Genomic DNA, 21521 nt, shown 5'->3' on the forward strand with positions numbered 1-21521 from the left:
GCTCGCCAAGCCCGGAGCGGCCGGGCAGGGGGAAGAAGGGCGGGGAGCTCCCGGCTAGCACCCTTTCAGCCGGAGCCGGGCCGGGATCCCGGATCCGGGTGTTGCTTCCGCCAGTGTGCGAGCAAGCTGAAGCAGTAGGAGGGCGGAGCCTCACTGTGGGGCGGAGCCTCGGCGGGGGCGGTGCCTGCCATTGGCCAGCCGCGCCATCACGGGGTGGGGGCGGGCACGGAGGAGCGCGCAGACCCCGCCCCCGCTCGGAGCCCGGCCTGTTTCGCGGTCCCCCCCAGCTGCACAGACATGACACAGACACACAGTCACTGCAGCTGCTGAGCGAGCCCGGCGCTCTGGGCACGCGGCGGCCGGGCCAGCCCGTAGCTTGGACCCCAGCGCCCGCCACCCCCCCGCCAGCACCCGCACGGCGGCCCCCGCCAAGCCCGGGAGCGGGAGGCGGGGATCGCGCGCCGGCTCCCGCTAGTGGCGCCCGGCTGCCGGCGGCGGTTGCAGCGGCCGCCCAGCTCCGAGCGCCGGGCGCTCGGAGAAGCAGGCGCGTCTCGGAGGCGGCGGCGGCCGAGGCCGGCCAGCGCTCCTGGCGGCTGCGGGGCCGCCCTCGTCGGCTCCCCGCACCCACCGCGCTGCGCCCCGCCTCCGCTCCGGTGACCTTCCCGGGGCGCCTCCCCCGGCCCCGCGCCCCCGGCCCCGCGCCCCAGGCCAGGGCGAGGCCCTCTTCTGCGCCTCCTCCCCGCGGAGCCGCGGGCGGGCGGTGCAGGCCCGGGGGGCGGACGCGCCGCGACCGGCTGCAGCACCCCCGCCGCTGCGCTCGGTGCCCGGCCCGGCCGGACTGTCGCTGCCCCGCCGCCGCGCGGGAGCCCGAGCGCCCGAAGCTGGGGGCGCGGCTGCGCTCACCTCGCCGGGCCGGGAGCGGACAGGCCCTGCCCTGAAGGGGTGAAGCGGCTGGGAGCGCGGGAGGTGGAGCTGGCCCCGGCGGCCGCTCCGCGTCTCAACCCAGCGCCCTCTCCCCGGACCCAGCCCGAGGCGGACCCAGGCCTTTGCCCATGCGGGGCGCCCCCGGCTCGGAAGAGTCTCCGAGGCAGAGAACAGCTCCTGGCAGCGGCACCAGCGGCAGAGAGAGAAGGAAGAGTGCTTAGCTTGGGCGGCCCGGACCCTCTCCGTAGCGTTTGGAGCCCGGGGCTACCCCGAAGTGTGCGCTTGGCACCGGCGTTCGGACAAGGGCAGCTCCTGTTGGGACCCCGACCCGGACCCCCCTGCGCCTCCTAGGCGGCGCCGCCGCGTCACCCAGCTTTTCAGCGGTCTCCCTCTGCCTGGCGGCAGTCACTGCCAAGGTAAGAGCCCGGGGGTGCCAGAGAGCAGCCGCGGGGGCGCCTCGGAGAGCGGCGCTGGACAAGTTCTCCGAACCTGTGGCTGGTACCACCTATGCTCGGGATTCTGGTGGAGAGGGAGGGAGTGTGGACACACCCTCTGCCTCCTGGGCCAGGAGCCCTCGAGAGGCTGGAAATGGAAGTCTCCGAGACTCGGATTCTTGTCCCCAGGACCCGTCCCAGGGCCTACCCAGCTCCTAGGCACACAGGCTGCTAACTGGGAGCAAAAAAGGAAATTTCCGTTAGCAGCGGGAGGTGAGGTGTCCGCACCCCCTTACCCCAACACCACCCCAGCACCTGTGCTTTGGGGGAACCTGCTGTGTTTGGAGCGATCCCTCTTGGGCGATCCCCACCTGCCTTTTCCTGGCGTGATGCTGTGAAGAACTTTTCTTTGCTCCTTGTTGCAGAGAGTGGAGGCGGATTTGGGGTGAGCAGCCACGGCTTGCGAGTCCCTCTATAGGACAGTGGCTGGGTGGCAGCGATTTCTGTAGAGAGGAAACCCAACCAGTGTCACTCCTATGAGACAAAGCGGCTTGTTATGAGTGATCAATACGTGCCGATCTAGGCGTTTTTGTGAATGTCACTGTTTCTGAAGGTTGGAGTGATTGACTCCAAAGTTTGTGCCTCCTTAAGTTATTTTGTTCATTGCCTGATTACCTTTTCAAAATTTTTTTCTTGGAGGAACCTCAGTTCTGCAAAGCCCGTCTTGCCTGTTTAAAAATTTTTTAACCTATGAGCTCCCCGTGGAACAATCTGATTTTAAGTGGGTCACTTCGGAAGGAACAGATTGTCTCTCCTGCATTGAATCCTTCCCTCCTGGTGACCCTGTTTAATGGGGATGGATTTTTTTTTTTTTTCCGTCCCTGAGCTGATGTACCTCCTCCGTTGAGCAGGTTTCAGCTGAATTCCGAATCCTTGCATTTTGCCATTCAGTCCATTAAAATGATCTCCTGAGGGAGCAAAATAGCAGCTTACATTTTCTGTGAATGTCACTGGAAGTTTTATAGGGTCTTATGTAAGTGCCCCAAGAGAGAGCTCAGGCTCTGGCTTCCTTTACGGGGGCTGGGGGGGGGGCGGGTTGGTGCTGCGCGTTCACTTCACCTACTGCAGCCGCCAGCCGTCTAACACGGTGGAAACTCCAAGTGCTTATTCACTCGTGGAGGGAGGCAGTCCCTTCAGGTTAATTTTCCTCCTCGGCTCTCCTGTCTTCTCACCCCAGGAGTCAGCTCTGATAGACTTTAGATAAGGGAAGATTCTAAATTAGGAAGGGGACTGGGATGGTTTCCTTTCTCATCTCACAAATGGGTGCCATGAATGAATTACTCACAGGCACGCTGAGTCCTCACTGGGGATAAACCACCACCACCACTGGGCTTTAAGGTTTCACACATCTCTTAGCGTACCTTTATTTTCAAGAGGACTTCATTTTAGTGGAAATTGCTTTGAGGAGAACACACATTTATCGGGCTTGGCCTTGTTAACTCCATACCGGGAAGAAAACTAACTGGGATAGAGAGGCAAATGTTAGCAAGATTTAGATGTCAGTGGGCTTTCAGGAGTGGCAGGGAAAGGAAACACATCTCCCTAGCAGGCTAGAGAGGTTTTCAGAGGTCCATCGCTCTGCAGTGGGCAGAAGTAGCTGACCAGCGCGGGCCCACTTCACTTCATGGAGGGGGCTGGGTTGTGGGTTAACTTTTTGAAGGGCCTTAGGGTCAAAATGAAAAGTTAGTCATCTCATCGCAGGTCCTGGCAGTGCTTCCATCCCTTGGGAAGGAGGTTAAGGTTTGGTTCTGGTTCGTGAGCGTGTGCTTTAAAGTGGATGCAGACGGCAGGAGTGTCTCCATCTGAAGCCACCTGCAGCGGCAGGACACTAGGGGGACTAGTTTTCTCTTCTGCCACCTACGAAGAAAACACAGGAACCCATACCGTACGATCACACTTATATGTGGCATCTAACGAGCAAAATAAACTGACAAACAGCATAGAAGCAGAGGCCTGGATACGTGGGACAGACTGACAGCTGTCAGAGGGGATGGAGGTTGGGGGACTGGGTGAAAGAAGGGGAAAGAATGAACCAAAACTATATACACACACAGGTGTGTACATACATATAAATATATACATGTAGATGTGTATATGTACAAATATATATGTGTGTGTTCACGCACACACAGACACAGACAACAGTGTGGTGATAGCCAGAGGGAAGGCCGGGGCTTGGTGGCGGTAGGCAAAAACGGGGAAAATGGGGACTTGGCTTGGGGCGATGGGCACACAATGCAGCGTGCAGATGATGTTTTATGAGGGGTACACTTGACACCTGTATGGTTTTGCAAACCAATGTCACCCCAATAAATTTAATAAAAGCACACAGGCACGGACAAACCAAAACATAAGGGCCCATGCGGCACGAAGCTGTGGTTTATTTCTCTGTAGGGCTGTGAACCCAACTTTTTGGTGTCTGGTGCGTGCTTGCACTAATGCTTAGGCGGTGGGGCCTGCCCACATTCTAAAGCATCTTTTGAGCAGCTCAGAACCTGCAACCGCAAAGTGTTACTGTGTTATGTGAGGCCCTGAAAACTCAATTTTCTCTAAGTATGTGAGGTTTATACATTTTAGGGAGACAGACCCTCCTGCAAACTCCATCCTCTGGGCATTAGTCCACGCTAGCTTAAAATTCCTGAAGAGTTTGTAATCAAAACTCCCTTTTTTGGTTTTTGGACTGCACATCCCTGGCAGTCTCCATAAAAATCAGGCTTCCTCTGTTCTAGATGGAGTCTAGATTCGACTCCATCAAACTTGAAAATTCTTACTGTTATCTTAAAAGTATATACCTTATGTTTACAGCTGACCCTTAGAAAACAGGGTTTGAACTGTGTGGGTTCCCTCATCTGCACATCCCCCCTCACCCCCGCACCCCAGGAAATACAGATAGAGCTTCCTGTCCTCAGGTTTCACATGCGGGGATTCAACAAACCCTGATGGAAAACAGTATTTTTGCATTTGCAACCACAGATTCCCAATCACGGATGGAAAATAACTGTTTTTGATCTGCCATTGGTTGAATCGGCAGATGGAACCACCCACTGTTGAGTCAAAAGTGTGTGCTGATTATCCATTGTGTGCGTGTGGTGGGGGGGATCCCTTAAACCAAGCTTTGTTTTGAAGGGTCAGTTGTCTACAGATGTAACATGACATTTGCTAATGTAGTTACACTTTCATCTCAGACGCTCTCTGCACTTTCAACAGTATGAAATAATTAATGTCCAGGTTTGCATTTTTAACAGAACGAAATCATTAGTGTCTAGGTTCCTTCCAGCAGAATTGGAAGATAATTCTATTTTGCTGAAGAACAAAGCCCCATTGCCCAGGCTCACCTTAGCCACAGTGGCCAAGTCTCATCAAAGCTGACTACAGAGGTGGGCAGACAGGACAGGTGAGAGATAGAGTCCAAGAAGAGACGACCCAGTTTAGAATACTGGCACGAAAAAAGGCAAACGTTGCCAAGATTTAGGTTTTAGTGGAGTCTAAAAGACCCAACCCAGCAGGTAGAATTAGCTCAGTGTTTGGAACCTGCATGAGTTATTGTATTTCCCTGAACTCTGGGGTCTGGTAGATCTTGGTTTTGATCATTTCCCCGTATGTATAGTGCATATTTAGGTAGTTTGAGGGGAGCTATTGTTGTGGTCTAGGGAAAATGGTCAGCATAAAGCTTTATTTCTGCTATTAAGGCTTTATAGATTGATTCTCATAGGTGCAGTATAGCCAAGGGGTAAGAGATTGGAACAGGAAAACACTATTAAATTTGCCATTGAGCATCGACTAGTGAAAACTGGTCCTGGAGAAGAAATATACTGTGGTCCTAAGGCATGAATGAAGTCTTGTGAATTTCAGGGAAGATGGTGGGAGTAAGAAGTTGAGAGAGGATACTGGCCTTCCTTAGGTCGTACGCCTTTGAATTACAGCCACCGCCTAGAATCCACTGGTGTGGATGGGGCTTTACTGCCCCTCACCAGAGTATTTAGCACTGAGAGGCACTTGGTTCCCTTCTGACCATACTGAAATTTGGGGAGCGGTAGGCAGCAGCCAGTAGAGTTAAGACTTGAGAAAAAGTGGTTTAGAAGACTTTTTTTATTCTTTTAACTCAAATAATAATTGAACATCTATTATGTGGCAGATCCCATGCTCTGTGTGGAGACTGCAGAAGTTCCACGTTTAGTTTATAGTCTTTTAGGGGAGGCAGATACTGAACCATTACTGTGAGCTAAGTACTATTGTACAGGTTGGTTCAAAGGATAGGTTTGATATTGCCAGGGTAGTAGAAAGGAAAAGGCATCCCAGGCTGGAAGAACTGCATGGAAACCTTAACGTATGTACTGTGTGAATGGAGAATAGTAGTGGTTAGCGTGGCTGGAAGGGGGGATATTTTGGAAGAGGGACGCAAGCTTGGTGTTAGAAGGGAAATAATTGAATAGCGTTCCACACTGAGTACTGTACCTTAGCTTCGTGCTGTGTGTTTTCAAGACTTGCTGGATAAAGTCCAGGAGTACTAGTTGATCATCCCACATTTTTATTAAAAACAGGACATTTCATTTCTGTTTTTTATTCATCTACTTATAGCATTTTGCCCATTCTTTAACAAACTATTAGCAATGAGAATAAAGAAAGGGTCTCTTAAGAACCATAAGTCTTTCCTCCTGTGTACGTGAATTACATCTGGGGTTTTCATTATGTGATTATGCAGCAGTGGGAGAAATGACACTGTTCTTGACAAATGATATATACTGTGGAGGGAAAAATCCTCTGTGAGAACAAATTCCATCTTGTCAGATGTGCTTCTGGGTAGAGTTATGGTCGTTTTTAACGATCGAACAAGATTCCTGTATTTGAATCATTGCAGTTCTGGCCTAAACTTTTTTGCTTATCGGGAAAGGAAGAGTTTTATAATCTTGAGGATGGGGGTGTGTGTGCACATGTGTGTTTTTTGGAATGAGGAAACTATGTAGCGAGGAAGAAAAGCAACAGCGCAGCCGCCAGAGGGTATTAGAGAGAATGGAAAAATCACAGTTGCAGCAAGCAATCTCCAGGGCCAAGTATATTTAGGTTTTCAGAAACAGAAGCCAGGACAGTGGTGAAAGAAGCCTGGGGCGCGCGCGTGCGTGCGTGCGTGTGTGTGTGTGTGTGTGTGTGTGTTGTCTTTACCATTCTTCCCTGTGTTGAGTGGGAGGCAAGGGGGTTGATGTAAAACTAGGAGTGTTACGTCATTCTATGCTAACTTGCTGTGTGACCTTAGAATTCTTCTTAACCTCTCTGGGCTTTAGGCCTGTCCCTCTACATAAGTGAGGTTTTGGGTTTTTGGTTTTTTTTTTTTTTTTGGTGGGGGGGTTGGGGGGGTCTGGTGACTAGGAATTTGGAGGCCCAGGGAGGGAAAGGTCTTGTTTAAGATACTGAGTGGCAAAGCTTGGACTATTCCTAGCTTTCTACCTTGGAAATGGGAAGACGTCTGACTAGTTCAAAGGTGTACTCTACCTTGAAGCAGAAAACATTGTGAGTGTGGTGATGAAGAGAGTCAGAATGTCTTTGCTGTGTTGGGGGTAGAGTCTGTATAATGCAGGCTGCGTTAGAACCTCTTGGATGTGTAAGGTCATTCCCACATATGCAGCTCGACTTGCCCGCTCACTTTATGTATTGTGCAAACCTGTTGGTTCTGGAGTATTACACTATTCCTTGAGAACCACTTGAGAATTAAATGCTCCATGATAAAAAGCGATGCTAACAATTAAATTTTTTTTTTTTCCCAAATTAAGTCAATAAAGGCTGACTTGACCTTTTGGGATTTTGCAAAGCCTGGGCTCTACCATGAAAAGGGAAACCTTTACATTTCACCTGGGAGGTTACTTTGTTAGGGGAGCTATTGAGCAAGTAGGTAAGGGAGGGGATGTTTGGAAGAAGAAAAGACACAGAAAGCAACTGTGTAGAAGTACCAGTCAGGACGAATGCGTGCTTCCAAATTTGTGAGTTGCTGGAAAGAAGGCTACTTACCCCTCTAGCACTGGGCTCCGGGGTAAAGAGGGCAGTGCTTATTGGAAAGAGGAGATTCAAAGTAAGTGCAATGTAAATAGAACGTTTGTTGCATTATTATTTCAGTATTGAAGCCTAGTATAGTAGGAGTGCCCAATTATAGGAGAACCTGGCCTATAAAATCTGACCTTAAAAGCAAATCACTTAAGGTAAGTAATTGTTTGGGGTATAAAAAGATTTTTATTTTACAAAAGGGATTCATAGCAAGTTTTTAAAAAATAACTAGCTGTATTTCAAATTATTCGATTAACACAATCATGATGGATGCTTTGGGGAGCCTCATTTGTACCTTAAAATCAAGTAGAAACTTTTTCAGTGTGTTTATAAATAGCTTACTAGGTTACTTGTCAAGGAGCCTAATACCTAACTGTATTCCAGAAAGAAGTACAGTAACGTAAACCTTGTAATCACTAACCTGCCACATAATATCGCTTAATTATTTGGGTCAGATTGCTTATTTAACTAGATCTTCCTGGAGATATCAGTCATAACTACCCTCCTGCATGAGTTTCTTAGCCATCCTCGCAGACTACCTCTAAGAATATATCAATACCAGAAGTGGTTTATAAAGTAAATTCTGTAGGAGTTTCTAGGATTCTGAATTTTCATAATTGCAGAGACATGGAATTAATTTTGTTCTGCCTAAGGATACAGGAGAGGTGATATGCATGAGATGTTAAAAAAAAAAAAAATCGAAATCCTGCTTCCCTACTGGCTCTTCCTTCCCTGCAGCTGAACTATCTAGAGCTTTTTGGTGTTTTGTTCCTTTATCTCTTAGGAAAGTTTCCAAAAAAGAATTCATTCTAGGAATGAAATAAAATGTAAGGCATTTAAGGCTCCCGAGGTAATTTTGGGCAACCTGGAGTTGTAGATAATCACAGGCCAGGGCTAGAATGGAAAGTGCCGTCTCACCCATAATTTTAGCCTCTCTTGTCACATTTTGTCACATTAAGGGGCTGTGCTTTGGATGGGCAGATGGAGATGGAGCCCTGACTGCTGGGAGAGGTTTCGCTCTTAATATAGTCTTTTTTTTTCTTCTTTTCCCTGAAGTACAAAGGCCAATTGGGGAGAAGGAGCTTGCTGATCTTTCCAGCTCTCCATGGTAGCATTCAAATTTAGGAAGATTTGCAGCAAAACAAAGGCATGTAGGGATTCCTCCTTCCCTCCCTCCTCCCCTCCCTCCCCCTCCCTCCCCTCCCTTCCCTCCCCCCTCCCTCCCCCTCCCTCCCCCTCCCTCCCCCCTCCCTCCCCCCTCCCTCCTTTCCTTCTTTCCTTCTTTCCTTCCTTCCTTCCTTCCTTCCTTCCTTCCATCCATTCCAGCAGGGAATCATGGGCTCTTCAGAGTTATTCTATGATTAGGATCGCCTTGACTACATTAAATACATGTTTCTTACTCTTGAGTAAGGTTAACATTTCTGTGGCTAACTGGGGACCATCCCTCCCCCCTTTGGTTTCCAGAACAGTTATTTAGATCCTTAATAAGTCACCACTATTTGTGTACCAGCTTCTTTGACTGCTGTCAGCTCTCATCTGGGAATGGCATCTTGTGGTCACTTCAGAAGCCAGCGGAGGTACAGGCAGAACAAGAAGCGGGCGGGGCTTTTTCTGCCTCCAGGCTTGGTGCCTGGTGCTTAGTGGGCCCGCACTTAATAAGGGCTTGTGTCCACATGGAATGATTTGTTTTGTGAATGAATTCTGAATGGCTGTGTTTTCAGTATTGGTGTGGGGCGGTGGAGGGGTGGCGAGAGGCGAGGGAATACCTGGAGGCTTCCAGACTTGGACTCTTTGAGGCCTCTGCAGGAAGCTGTTATTTCTAAAAATGTGAAAAGACATTTCAGATCAGCAAACGCGTTCTCTTAGGGATCATTGTTGTGTTGCAGACACTGGAGGCTTTGTGAAAAGGCAAGGGAAGTACAATACCAGAATGTCTTGGGTGTTTCTTTCCTCTCAGTTTGTAGGGACTTGGACTTATCTGGCGTTAGAGGAGGGGGCGTGCTCTCACCCTTGTTCAAAGGTACGTGCCAGGCAGTCTTGAAAGTGACTTGAAAAGCATTGCAAATCCAACAAAGCTTAGGATGGATTGTTGATAGTATTTCCAGAGCTGGTGATGACGGTTATGAACAGATGTAGATGCAAATGTCGATGAGAGGCCTGGCTCGTGGGTTCGGAGGATGAAGGGGACTTGAGACCAGGGAGGAAGGGACATGCGTGCCCTGTGCCCAGTAGGAAGAACTGTCCTCTGCCATCTTGGTGACTTCTCCCCTTTCTCTGTTGAGGTCGGTTGTTCCCACCTGGCCGTTTCAGTCTTGGAAATGCTCATGATGCCGTCCCTGTGCAGAGCTGCAGTGTTGAGACGTTACCAGGGCTCGGAGCCCCACTAGGCCAACAGCTGCAGTTCACCGCTGTGGAAACTGAGGCTAGGGGGGTAAAGAGAATGGTCCGGATGGGAGGCAGGCCCAGCACCCGGGCTTCTTCTCACACCCAATGACTTTTAGGCGTCTGTACTCTGTCCCCTTCCCAGGCGTCCCCCACCCTCTGCTTTGGTCTGTTTGACACCGAAAAGCACCCTCCTCACCTGCGTCCTCCGTGCCAGGCACTTTTCCATTTGAGTGTTTTGTGTCATTTCATCTCCATGGCAACCCTTTGGGGGTGGCCGGCCTTATGCCTTCCCTTTGCAGATGTGGGAGCCGAGGCTCGCCCAGGCGGCACAGCCATGAAGCATGGAGCGGGGACTTGCCTCTTCGCTGTTGAGATTCCTCAGTCTCCGTCTCAGTGGCAACCTGGCCCCTGCTTCCCCATGTCTCGAGCCTCCCAGTAAGTCCTGTGACCCCTCTGAGGGTCTTCTCTGCCTTTAGCCTATTGGCTGTTGCACTAAAATGCCACTTGTCTTCTCAGCGGGACTTGTTACTGCAAGTCTCTTTGCTGGATCAGACTCCCCGTCCTCCCTCCTGTCCTGTCGGGTCCCAACCTCTCCTGCCCGCTGTAGACTCTGTGCACTCTGCCTCTTTGATGGTGGCGTCCTCACGCGCTCAGCCAACACTCACTAGGCCACTACATGCAGGTCCCTGCTTGACATCGGGGATAGGGAGGCGAGGAAGCCACCTGCCACCCATCTTGCAGCCTTGTCTTGGTGAGGCAGCGAAATGCTAACGAAGAGCAGTGGGCACAGGGTGTTGGGTAGCCACACGTTGAGGGTGTCAAAGGTGAGGTTAGAGCTGCATCTTCGTGAATACATGATGGAAGGAACAGGGTGAGAGGCAGAATTACCCAAAATACCCCAAAGATTGTGCCTGTCACCGTGCGCATGGCATTGCCAGTAGATGCATACTCTCCTGATTTCCTCACTTACGTGTCAGCTCCTTCGGTACTATGACTGGGTTACGCCCATCCTTGTATCTATGGGCGCATCCCGCCATGTACGCTTCTAGCACAGAGGAATCCGTTAATAAACATTTATTAAATTAAATGGAAAGCCTTCTGTCCTTGCCCACATAGTTGGAGCAATTGTAGAAAATTGTGCGATAAGTTAAGCAACAATAGGAGACTCAAATGAACAGCTCAGAGCAACAATAGAAGCGACGTGGCAGTGCAATTAATGGTTGTGGACTGTGGAAGCCGAAATGTGATGGGAAATCAGGAGTGGGAGCTGCCTTTAACTGCGTACACTCAAGGGAGGTAGGATTTGAGTTGAGGCTTTGAACACAGGATAATTAAAATTCGAGTGGAGGAACTAAAGGGAGGTAGAGCAGCCAGGTTTGGTTGACACTGCACAAGTATGTATGTTTGGGTCATAGGCTAAGCCGGCTTGGGTTCCTGTTAGCAGTTAGGAGGTGAAGTTGGCAAGCTAGGTTGGGGCTGTGGGCTTTTGGAAGGCAGGGTGACTTGATCGGGAGAGTGGTGTGTTAACAGTGGAAAGCTCTGTTTTAGCGAAATGAACCTAGTAACAGTATTGGGGGCAGATCGGAGTGGGGAGAGATGAAAGCTGGGAAGTTACTGAGCAGGCTTTTGCACAAGTTCCTATACGAAGTTTTAAAGACCACCTGGCTAGAACTGTTACAGTAGGTTGGAAGCTGAGGGAAGCTTCCGAATTTTTCTCCCATCAATCATTGCTATTGAAGGCTCAGATGGTTTTCATTGCCCGCCGAAAAGCTGCCTCACTGGAATGAAGTCTGCTTGTGACATCCGCCGCAATTCTTAAAATAGCACTTTCTCCCCTGGCTTGGCCAGGCCTGGGGATGGAGCTCGGGTGAAAATAGACTCCCCAGAGCCTCTCTTATTGGGGGTTTGTTCCAATGAGCCCGGGGTTAGAGAACAACTTTCCCCTGGCCTTGGATGACACCCAGGAAGGGACATATTAGAGAAAGTTCTTCTTTTCCTCCCCAGTGGCTCCTAAAGCAGCCGCGAGGGCTGAGGGCACAGGGCCGCTGCTCGGACACCTGGACTCCCGGAGCACCTTCCGGGTGCCGCTGTGGCCCGTCCTGTGACTGGCGGCGGTCCTCTGCCCGAGGCGGGCCTTGCTGGGAGATTACACAACACACTTTTTAGAATTGGACAGTAAGCCATTCTGGATAACAAATTTTTTTTTCTCCCCAAATTGGGTAGTCCAATCCCTTCCAGATCGTCTTTCTTTTTAATCTTTTCTAGGATGGTCTGTGAATTTATCCTCACTGGCTTACGATCAGCCACTGGAAAACATCTCGCTTCCTTATCAGGGCGCCCAAAGCAAGTGATGAACTGGCCCCTGCCTTTCTCTGCAGCCTCGTCTTCTCTCTCTCACCCCGCCCCCACCCCCCAATCTCTAACTCATTATTTTTCTTCCTTCCTGGTTATTTCTCCCCAGCCGCGCCAAGCTGTGCACATGGCCTCTCCTTCTGCCTAATGAGCTTCTTCCTTCTTTATCTGCCTAGGACACTTCTATTTTTCCTTCAAAACCCAGCTCAGGCAGTCCTTCCTCCACGCTGCATCGCACCTTGTCCTGGCTCTGCTGCTGCGCGCCCTGCACCGCATTCCGTCCTTCCAGCCAGCCGACTAGCCAGAGCGTGGGAGCCTTTCAGTACAGACCACGCCTGATGACTCTGGGGATGATGCTTCAGTGTTTTTCCCTATGCTTGGAGCGTGCTGTCTACCCAGTGCAAGGTAGTGATGGTGATGGTGGTGGGTCGTTTTGGATCTCGTTGAATTTGTCGTCCAGACATAATGTAATCCTTTCCTGTTGAACCTAAGTATTGCACTGTGTTGCAGGGGCAGGTGGGGGGATGTGGATTATCTTCTCAAGGTATTCCGGAATCTAGAGAATGTATGTCCCTGTGCCAATGGCCAGAATGGCTGTGGGCCTTCCCTGGGGCATAGTGGTGCCTTCAAGGAATGTGGTGGAGGAGCAGGGGCTGCAGGTGGAGGTGGTAGTGATGATGGTTGAGATGGAGTTGGTCTGGAGGTAGAGGTGGTAGAAATGGAGGGGGTGGAAATGGAGGAGGTGAAGGTGGTGGAGGTCAAGGAGATGGCGGAGAAGGAGCTCTCGCCATCTTTCCAGACTGAGAAATGTCTTCATGCAAGTCCTCGATGCTGAGTATTGAAGTGGGAGGAGGGGAAGCTTGAAGGCCCTTTGTACCCCTTGTCACTACCCTTTATCTTGGTCTGTGGCTGGGGAACCTCAGCTACTCTGTTGCCAACGCCCTCACCCCCCCCCCCTTCTATTTCCAGTCTCCCCCTCTGCTTTTTCCATTTTCTCTCATCTTCAGCCTCCTCCTGATGGAGAAGATCAGCCCTTGGGCGTCATTGTCAGTCCGCCCAAAGCATACCTTTCTTTCAAGTTACAGCAGGTCTTACCCTCACGTGTCTGACTCTGTCTGTCTACACGTTCTGCATTCTTTAAAGAACCTGTTGCAGAACTGCAATTACGACTGATTGAGAAATTATCAGACAGGATGAGGAATGGCTAGGGAGAACTGGATAAATTTGTGCAGAAGCTCAGCACCAGTGCCCAGGGACCGTTCTCTGGATAACCATGTGTTTATGTTGGAATATTTCACACTGCCTCCAGTATTTGTGAGGTCCATTTGGGTTTTTATTACACTGCCCTTGTAAGCTGGGCATTGATGCTGCATGAACAGGATTGCTCAGCGAATCACGGAGGAGTGATAGATGAACCCTGGGCTTATCAGAGGGTTGTGTAATTCAGGCACGAGCAAAACTTTATGAACTTGTACTTGGCACGGACATTGGTTGCATGGTTCAGGGAGCCCTGCTGCTTTTCCAGCGGTGGTCTGACTTAATACACATAAAGGGATATGCTCCCTGGATCCTAGTTTTTGACACTCCTTTTTCTTTTGCTTGGGTTTGTCCGTACGTAACTCTTGTGAAACAGCATTTTTGAGCTCATTAAATCTGTTAATGTGTGTGTAATGCTTAGAACAGTGTTGGCACTCAGAAAACACTATGGGTTAGCAACTGTAGTTGTTGTTGTTATTTACAGCTTCTCTGTGTTTTTCTCCCCCTCCCCCATGACTTGCTCTTCGCCACTGGCGGTGGTGGTACTTTAAGTAAGAAAACAGATGACCCTTGGGGATGAGGGGGGCCACCATTGTTCTCTTTTCCGCTCTGTCCAGAGGTCTCAGAAAGTTTCCAGAGGCCCTGAAATAAAGGGAAATGCTTGCTCGCTATCCCTCAGGGCATTTTTTCATGAGAATTTTGTCTCCTAGCTCCTTTATTTCACTGGAAAATTGAGCTCTGACAAGTAAGGGAGATGAGAGCAAATGGATGATGTCAGACAGGACTCTTCCTTGGCAAGTTGTGATTAACAGTATTTAAAGTAACAATAACAGTAATAATGGTGGTAACAATGACAGCTGCCATTTACTGAACATCTCCCGCAGGCTTATGAGATGTGCTCTACCGGTGTGAGGCCTTTGATCTTCACTGCAGCCCTCTGAGCGGAGCAGTTTCATTTCATAGGCAAGGAAACAGGTTCAGAGACGTGGTTATTTGCCCAAGTGACAAAGCCAGAGTGGAATCCAGTTGTGTCTCCTCTTTTCTCTTAATCCCTGTCCCGTAATTTACCAACCCAGGTCACCTGACACTGGCATATGCATAGCCAGGAGGCATATGAAGACTTTTCCATGGAGCATGCACGTATGGATAGTTGTAAGGCAATCAATTTTCTGATTTTCGATTTCAGCTATGGACCCTTCCTCAGAATTGACTGGCCTGAGACCACCCCTGTCAGGTCCACGGCTCTTCCTTCCACCTTCCTTTTCAGTCACCTTTCCACATCTTCTAAAGTCATGTCCCTTCCCCCGCACTGATCTCACTCTGGTACATTGATCTAGGTATAAAAACCTCAAGGGACACCAGACAAAGGAACTGCTTGAAACTGGTGTGTGGGAACCTTCTGATGAGGCCGCTCCCGCAGGGCTGACGCTTTCCACGGTCTCCTTCCCCTGTTTAAACTTGGTGCTCGAAACGGGGCATTTGGGCCCCTTTCTCACGGTGAGGAATGATGTAACATTTTCAGATTTAAAAAAAATAACTTGCTCTTAAACCTTTAAAATTAATGGTGGATATTGGATTGCTAGACCCCAATAAAAAATGTGACGCCCAATTTTATTTTGAAACGTTCATGTTCTCAATATACTGAAAATTATATCCATAGAAATGATTTAGTTTATGGTGAAAACTTGAGATGTCAGCCTAAAAGTAGGCAAGATAAATCGTGCAAGTTTTTCAAATTTCAGAATTCCTGTAGAGCTTGAAGGTCATTGTACTGTATTTCCCCCTGAGATATTGAAGTTCGGGGTAGTTCTTAAGTTGTTTTCTGCCACAGACCCTTACACACACACACACACACACACACACACACACACAATTTCTTCATAGAATTTCAGGAGCATCAGTGCCTCTAAAAGCTCATGCATTGCTCTTTGGATTAAGCACCCTTGAAATTTTGGTGACACTTACAGTTGTGTAGCTAGTCACGGGGTCACACATACCAGTGCCTCCAAGGCACGACGAGGACTGTGTTAGACATCAATGATAGAAACCCAGTTCACACTGATGTTAAAGAAACAAAGAATTTGGACTCTCAACTGCCCAAGGCACTGGCAAGTAGAGGGAAGCCTCAGGCAGGCGGGGCGCGGGCTCACGGGTGTCATCGTGAAGTTGTTGCCCCATCCTTTGGCTCTGTTTTTTTCCCTGTCGGTGTCGTTCTTAGGCAGAGTGTCCCCATGGCTGCAGAGATGATCCTTGGGAGCCCTGGCCTTGCACCCTGCCCGTCACAGCCGAAGGAGAACACCTTCAGAGTAGGTCTGATAAAAGACCTGGTTGTGATTTGGTTAGAAGGGCTGAGATCACCTTCCGGGGGCTGGTTCTGTGCGAGTGGGTCCATCCTATTTGAATTGCTTGGAAAGTGGGAAACGGGCGGGGTTTTTTTTTTTTTTTTGAATTGCATAATCTACCTTTATTTTTTTAATTTTATTTTTACCCTTTTAAACCTTTAAAAACTTTTCAATTACCGTTTACTTTCAGTATTATTTTATATTGGTTTCTGGTGTCCAGTGTAGTGATTAGATAACCATATACTTTATAAAGTATTCCCCCTGATAGTTCCAGTACTTACCTGGAATTATTACTGACTGTATTCCTGACTATACAGGAGTGAGCAAAAGTAGGGTGAGAGTTGTGAGTGACGTTCTTGTGAGTTAATAAAGCTATTGTAATAATCATAACCTGCATGTCTTTTTCTGTACAAACAACGATAAACCTACTTCTGCCCCCCCCCCCTCCCCGGACCGAGGCGGGGGCGGGGGGGTTCTGGAGAGAACCTGGGCAAACAGAAAACCAGCCATGTTCACAAGGCAGAGTAACCTGCTGACCTTGACGTCCTATCATTCAGACCGCAGGTCTGTTTTCTCAACAGTGTTATTGTCCAGGATATACTTTTCTTATACCTGCCCCTGGCCAACATGTGTTGACACAGTGACACTAGTGATACCTTCTGTTCCCTGCCTTGGTAATTTCAAGACTTGTAAGGAAATGCCAAAAGAAAAAAAAAAAGAAATCCCTTAGTGTATTCTCTTAGTGTATTCTCTTCTTTCTTTCCTTTTATTTATTTTTTTTAATGGCTATTCGTTATACAATTTAAAAAAAAAGAAATTAAAAATTGCAGAACTCCATCTGTGTTAGCCTGGCCAGGATGCCATGACAAAAGTACCACAACCTGGCTGGCTCAAACAACAGAGATTTATTATTTCCCAGTTTTAGAGGCAGGACATCCAAGGTCAAGGTGTCGGCAGCGTCTTCTCCTCTGAGGCCTCTCTCCTGGCTTCCTGATGGCAGTCTTTTCCCTTTGTCTTCACGTGGTCACCTCCCTGTGTCCTAATTTCCTCTTCTTATGGGCACACTGCTCAGACTGGAGTAGGGCCCACCATAATAACCTCCCTGAACCTTAATCACCTCTTTAAAGACCCTGTCTCCAAATGCAGCCACACTCTGGGTGAGTGGGGCTTAGGGCTTCAACATCTGATTTGCGGGGGAGACAATGCAAACCAGGTTTGCAATACAAGTTGATAAGGGATTCCCCTGTGCAAAAACAAACTATTTCAGGGATGGTACTTGGACACAGTTTGTTATTTGGATACACTTTGCCCTTTCATAGGAGTAGAGAGCAGAGAAAGTGTGGAGATACAAGCAGGTTGTGAGTTGACCAAAAGTGCTTGGGAATTAATGGTGGAAATCTGGGCTTTCTGTCTCCATAAGCTCAGTGCGCTGCCTCTGTTGCTGCAGCAACAACTTCTCCGAAATACCCTGACTTTGGTTGCGAAATGTTTTATCACATTTGGGAGGCGGGGTTGGAGGCTACCCTAAGGCAGGATTCTTGCGCTCTGACCAACAGCATGTCTTTCTTTCTGCACTGGAGCGATGGATTATCTGGCCCAGAGCTCAGCTGGGCTCTCTCCTTGTCCCAGGGCTGGTGTGTGTGAAAGAGAGCCTTGTCATTCTACGTTTTGTGTCTTGGGGACCAAGTTTGCAAGTGCGGGGTTTTGTGAATCAATTTGACCCAAGTCCCTAAAGGGCCACTGTGATGTCAGACAGAAATTGCTTTTCACTCACACCCAGAGCTCCTCTTCTTTAAGCAGATGACAAACAGTTGCCATTGTTCCTGCTCCTGGCTTATCATTGTTTTAATGTGGCTTGTGTGTTCATTGTCTGGTCTGTTGATGCTTGTAATGGAATAACACAGCTGAAAAGATGTGGGAAGGAGTTGGTCAAATTGTTGTCTTTTCCTGTCAAAAATGAACCCCCCCCCCCCCCCCCGCCACCGCCGCCGCCAATTTTGCTTACCTCCAATCCAGAAATTTTAATTAATGCTTTGGAGAGCTTTTTGCTGCAGAACGTGGTTGAAGTGCACATATGTTACCTGGGAGGAGGAGGAAGTTTTTAAAAACCCATCCACATATTATCACCTCTTTGTATGCCACGGTGCATTGTGTTAAGCGACTAAGAGATTGTCTTTACTGAAAGCAGGTCACAGTCTCTGAGAGAACAGGGCCCAAGAGCCAGTAGTTTTGACAGATCACGGTTTATTGCTATTTGCATGTTTTTGCCAGCTCATCCTTGGGTTGGGCGCTCACCTTGGGTTAGGCGCTTACCTTCTCTTATTTAGATTCCTGTGGCCGCTGTAACAAAACACCACAAAGCGGGTGGCTTACAACCGCAGAAGTGTATTGTTTCCCAGCTCTGGAGGCCAGAGGTCCTAAATCAAGCTGTCTCAAGGTGTCAGCGAGCCACGCTGTCTGTGCTGGCTCTGGGGGAAAGTCTCTCCTTGCCCCGCGTAGCCCCCTGTGTTTGCTGGCGATCCTTGGTCATCTTTGGCTTCGAGATGCCCCGCTCCAGTTGCATGGCCGCCTTCTCCCTGTGGATCTTCGCACTGTCTTCCCTTCTATATGAGTCTCCATGTCCAAATTCCCCCTTTGTGTAAGGACATCAGTCATATTGGATAAAGGCTCAGCCTGCTAACCTCATTTTCCCTTGAATCCTCTGAAAAGACCCTATTTTCCTATACGGTCACATTTTGAGATCCTGGGAGAGGACAGAACTTCAACATGCCTTTCTTGGGGGACACAGTTCAATCCATAAGCTGTACTTGTCCTCCTCCACGGTCCATCGCCTGTTCCCTCCTTCAGCCTGAGACACAGTTGCACCGAGAAGGCCCTTGAGAGGCATATCCCCTGGGCGATGACAGAATGTCCGCGGGATGATGGACGCCTCTTCCTCCCAGTCTGTGGTATGTGATGAGCATGCAGACCTGACACATGCCACGTCCTGTGCGATTTTTCAATTCAAAGCCCTTTGGGAAATGCGAGCGTTTGACCCAAGCTCTGGGTTCTCTGGAAACAAGGAGCAAGTTGACAGCAGACTGGCAAGGGGAGCGCCACCCTGCGGGTGTCTGACATGGCCGGTCACCTGCCTTGTCCTGGCTCGCTGGCCACTCACTCTGCCCTGCGGGACCCCGTGCTTGTAACCCTGAGATGTCTGTCCCAATTCTGAATCTTTCCTGGAGAGCATGGGAATGGGGTGGTTTTATTGTTTTGTTTTTATGAATTACATTCTGGTGTTCAGCAGAGGTCCCTTGGAGCAGAGCGGAGGTTAAGGATATTTTCAGAATGCCTTCTCCTTATAACCTGCACTGGTAAGAAAGCTACAAAACAAACCAAAAACAACCCTCAAAACCTTCACACTGGCATTGAAAGGATTTGGGGTCTTCAGCTTTCTTTTACATAAAGCATAGGATAGCTAGATTGCTGTTAGAATATGTGTACACCTGTGTGTTTTCTGGGAGATGCTCAGAGCTCTGCAGAAGTTTCACTTTGTTAAATAGATCTTCGCCTTATCGCCATCAACTGGACCGGGGTTTCCAGGGGCTGCAAGTCTTCCATGTCTCTTGTTTCATCCCTTCATTTGCTCATTTAACACACACAGTTGTTGATCATCTGCTGCCTGCCAGGTACTGTGCTGGGGTGCAGGGAACAGGGAAGAAGGTCCTGCTTGCCTGGAACGCCCACCTGGATGGCCTTGTGCCCGGGTTAGGCGTCTCCTAGCTCCTTCTCTATCCTGTTTGCAGGCAAAAGCTCCCTCCTTGGCAACTACCACCTGCGTTCTAGGCTAAAAGCTACCCTGTATCTAACTCCACTAGGTATTTACTGGGTTGTTACACCAAGTTTTGCAAAACCCCAGCAATCACTTGACTAGAAGGAATCCTCTTTATGCTGCTCCCAAGAGGCTGCTCTGTGGGCTCCGCTGATCCGTAAAACCCAGCTCCATTTTTAACACGGGAGATCTTGTAACTTTTGCCTTTCCTGAGTTTGAGTCCTTGATAGAGTATTTGAGAGTTGGGCACCATTGGGTGGGTTTTATGCCACTGCCTCTCGGATGGGCAATGAAGTTCTGGGATCAGTGTAGTTATATGGCTGCCTTGTGCTTGGAAGCGTTGGAAGCATTGCATTACAAGAAGCGCTTTCTTCCTGGTGAGGTTTCCATGCGGTAATTGAAATGGGATGCCTGCGAGGACTGCTGATGTCCCCACGCTGCAAGCGACTTGGCCCGTCCTGCGCCAGAGTGAAGAGGGTTTGTTGCTTGTTCACTTCCAATGGCGGAGTGCTGTGGTGGTCCTATGTATCCATCTTTGTGTACTTCCTGATGGATACAATTGCAAACGGGCTTGTGTACAACATTGAGGATGAGCTGTCCTGGAGAACAACTTCTGAGAGAATGAGGGAGCAGGAGGGAGGGAAGGTGTCGGCATGGATAGGAGCAGAAAGTGGGGGAAGATGGCTTGGACAGTTGCATAATGGTTTGGTTTTATCGCTTGATGAATCTTGGAATGATCTTGTTGCGAAAGAGGAGGAAATAAAAGCATGATCCAGCTTCAGGTCCTTCACCCACCCTCTGCACCTTACAGAAATGCAGAATCTTTAGGCCTCCAAAGAGGTGTGTGGACCAACTGGTGTATTTGGCAGGTGGAGACACTTCAGCCCTGGAGGTCGGAGGACCTGTCCAAGGTCACACCCCCTTCATGGTACAACCCAGGCGACCTGGCGTCCAGCCTCCTGGCCGTCTCCCTCCTGCCCAGCCTGCCTTCCACAGGATTCGGTGGCTCTTTGACCGTGACTTAAACTGGGCACGTGGGCCCCCTAAAGAAACAGCGTGGCTCTCCTGGTAAATGGTTGGGTACCTTCTGGGTTGCTACAGCCATGACCACATGGACGCTGCAAGCAACGACAGGGCTGGGGCTTGTTTTTTAAGCAGGGGTCTCATTGCTACGATTACCGAATGTATCTTTTAAAGATGAATATAAAACAGCTACCCTCCCAAGCAAATCATAAAACAAATTATGCCCTTGCTACTCAGAACTACAGAAAAACAGCAGGCTCTTTGTGGCACAGAGAGTAATGGCTGCAATATTAAAACAATGATGGGAAAACCAGGATCCAATAGCTGAAAGGCAGGGAGGAAAACAGTCCCGTAATCCCCCAGGGATAATGGGTCTCAGCGACAGGGCCCTGTGATTTATTGCGCTTAATGTACTTATTTTTATTTGTTCCTTTCAACACGGAGCTTTGTCACTGAAGAGATTTGATAATGGCCCGTTTGCAGTCACTTAGACTCCGTAATAAAGCGCCCCATATTTGGCCGTCTGGAGCTCCGCGGGCCTCATTGGCATTCCCGTCGGATGTCACCTTCCCTGGTGAGATGGCGTGGATCGAGATAAGGGCCTCGGGCTTCTTTGCCGCCCTTGTGAATTCGCATCACACCGCCCGTCTTGATCCTGCCACAGAGCCCGGCTCGCTGGGTGGCTGTCCAGACCCGGTCAGCCTCCCGCTCTCATCTCGTGCGACTTCGGGACAGCAGGAAGGAACCCCTCATTCTCCCCGTAATCACAGAGCCCCGGGCTTTATTTTCACGAGCCGACAATGAGCGCAGACGGCTTGCAGCTTTTTGGGTAAGCAAAAATGAAAGCGGAGGATGTGGGTGTGGGAGGGTTTCGGAAAGAATGGGCTTGATTTGAAGGCT

General features: G+C 49.4%; 1 protein-coding gene across 2 annotated transcripts in view; it reads left to right on the top strand.

The window, feature by feature from the left end:
* Positions 1–555: 555 nt before the first annotated feature.
* The window catches only part of LARGE1 (LARGE xylosyl- and glucuronyltransferase 1), a 462699-nt gene continuing 441733 nt past the window's right edge, over positions 556–21521 (top strand). For both annotated transcript variants that reach the window (XM_054574561.1, XM_054574562.1), the window contains exon 1: positions 556–1340. The gene's annotated coding sequence lies outside the window, so the exon portion shown is untranslated. The remainder of the gene's footprint in view (positions 1341–21521) is intronic.

Source organism: Pteronotus mesoamericanus, unplaced genomic scaffold, assembly GCF_021234165.1.
Source record: "Pteronotus mesoamericanus isolate MK-2021 breed Mesoamerican mustached bat unplaced genomic scaffold, CSHL_Meso_final contig_263, whole genome shotgun sequence".
In the NCBI taxonomy this organism is placed as follows: Eukaryota; Metazoa; Chordata; class Mammalia; order Chiroptera; family Mormoopidae; genus Pteronotus; species Pteronotus mesoamericanus.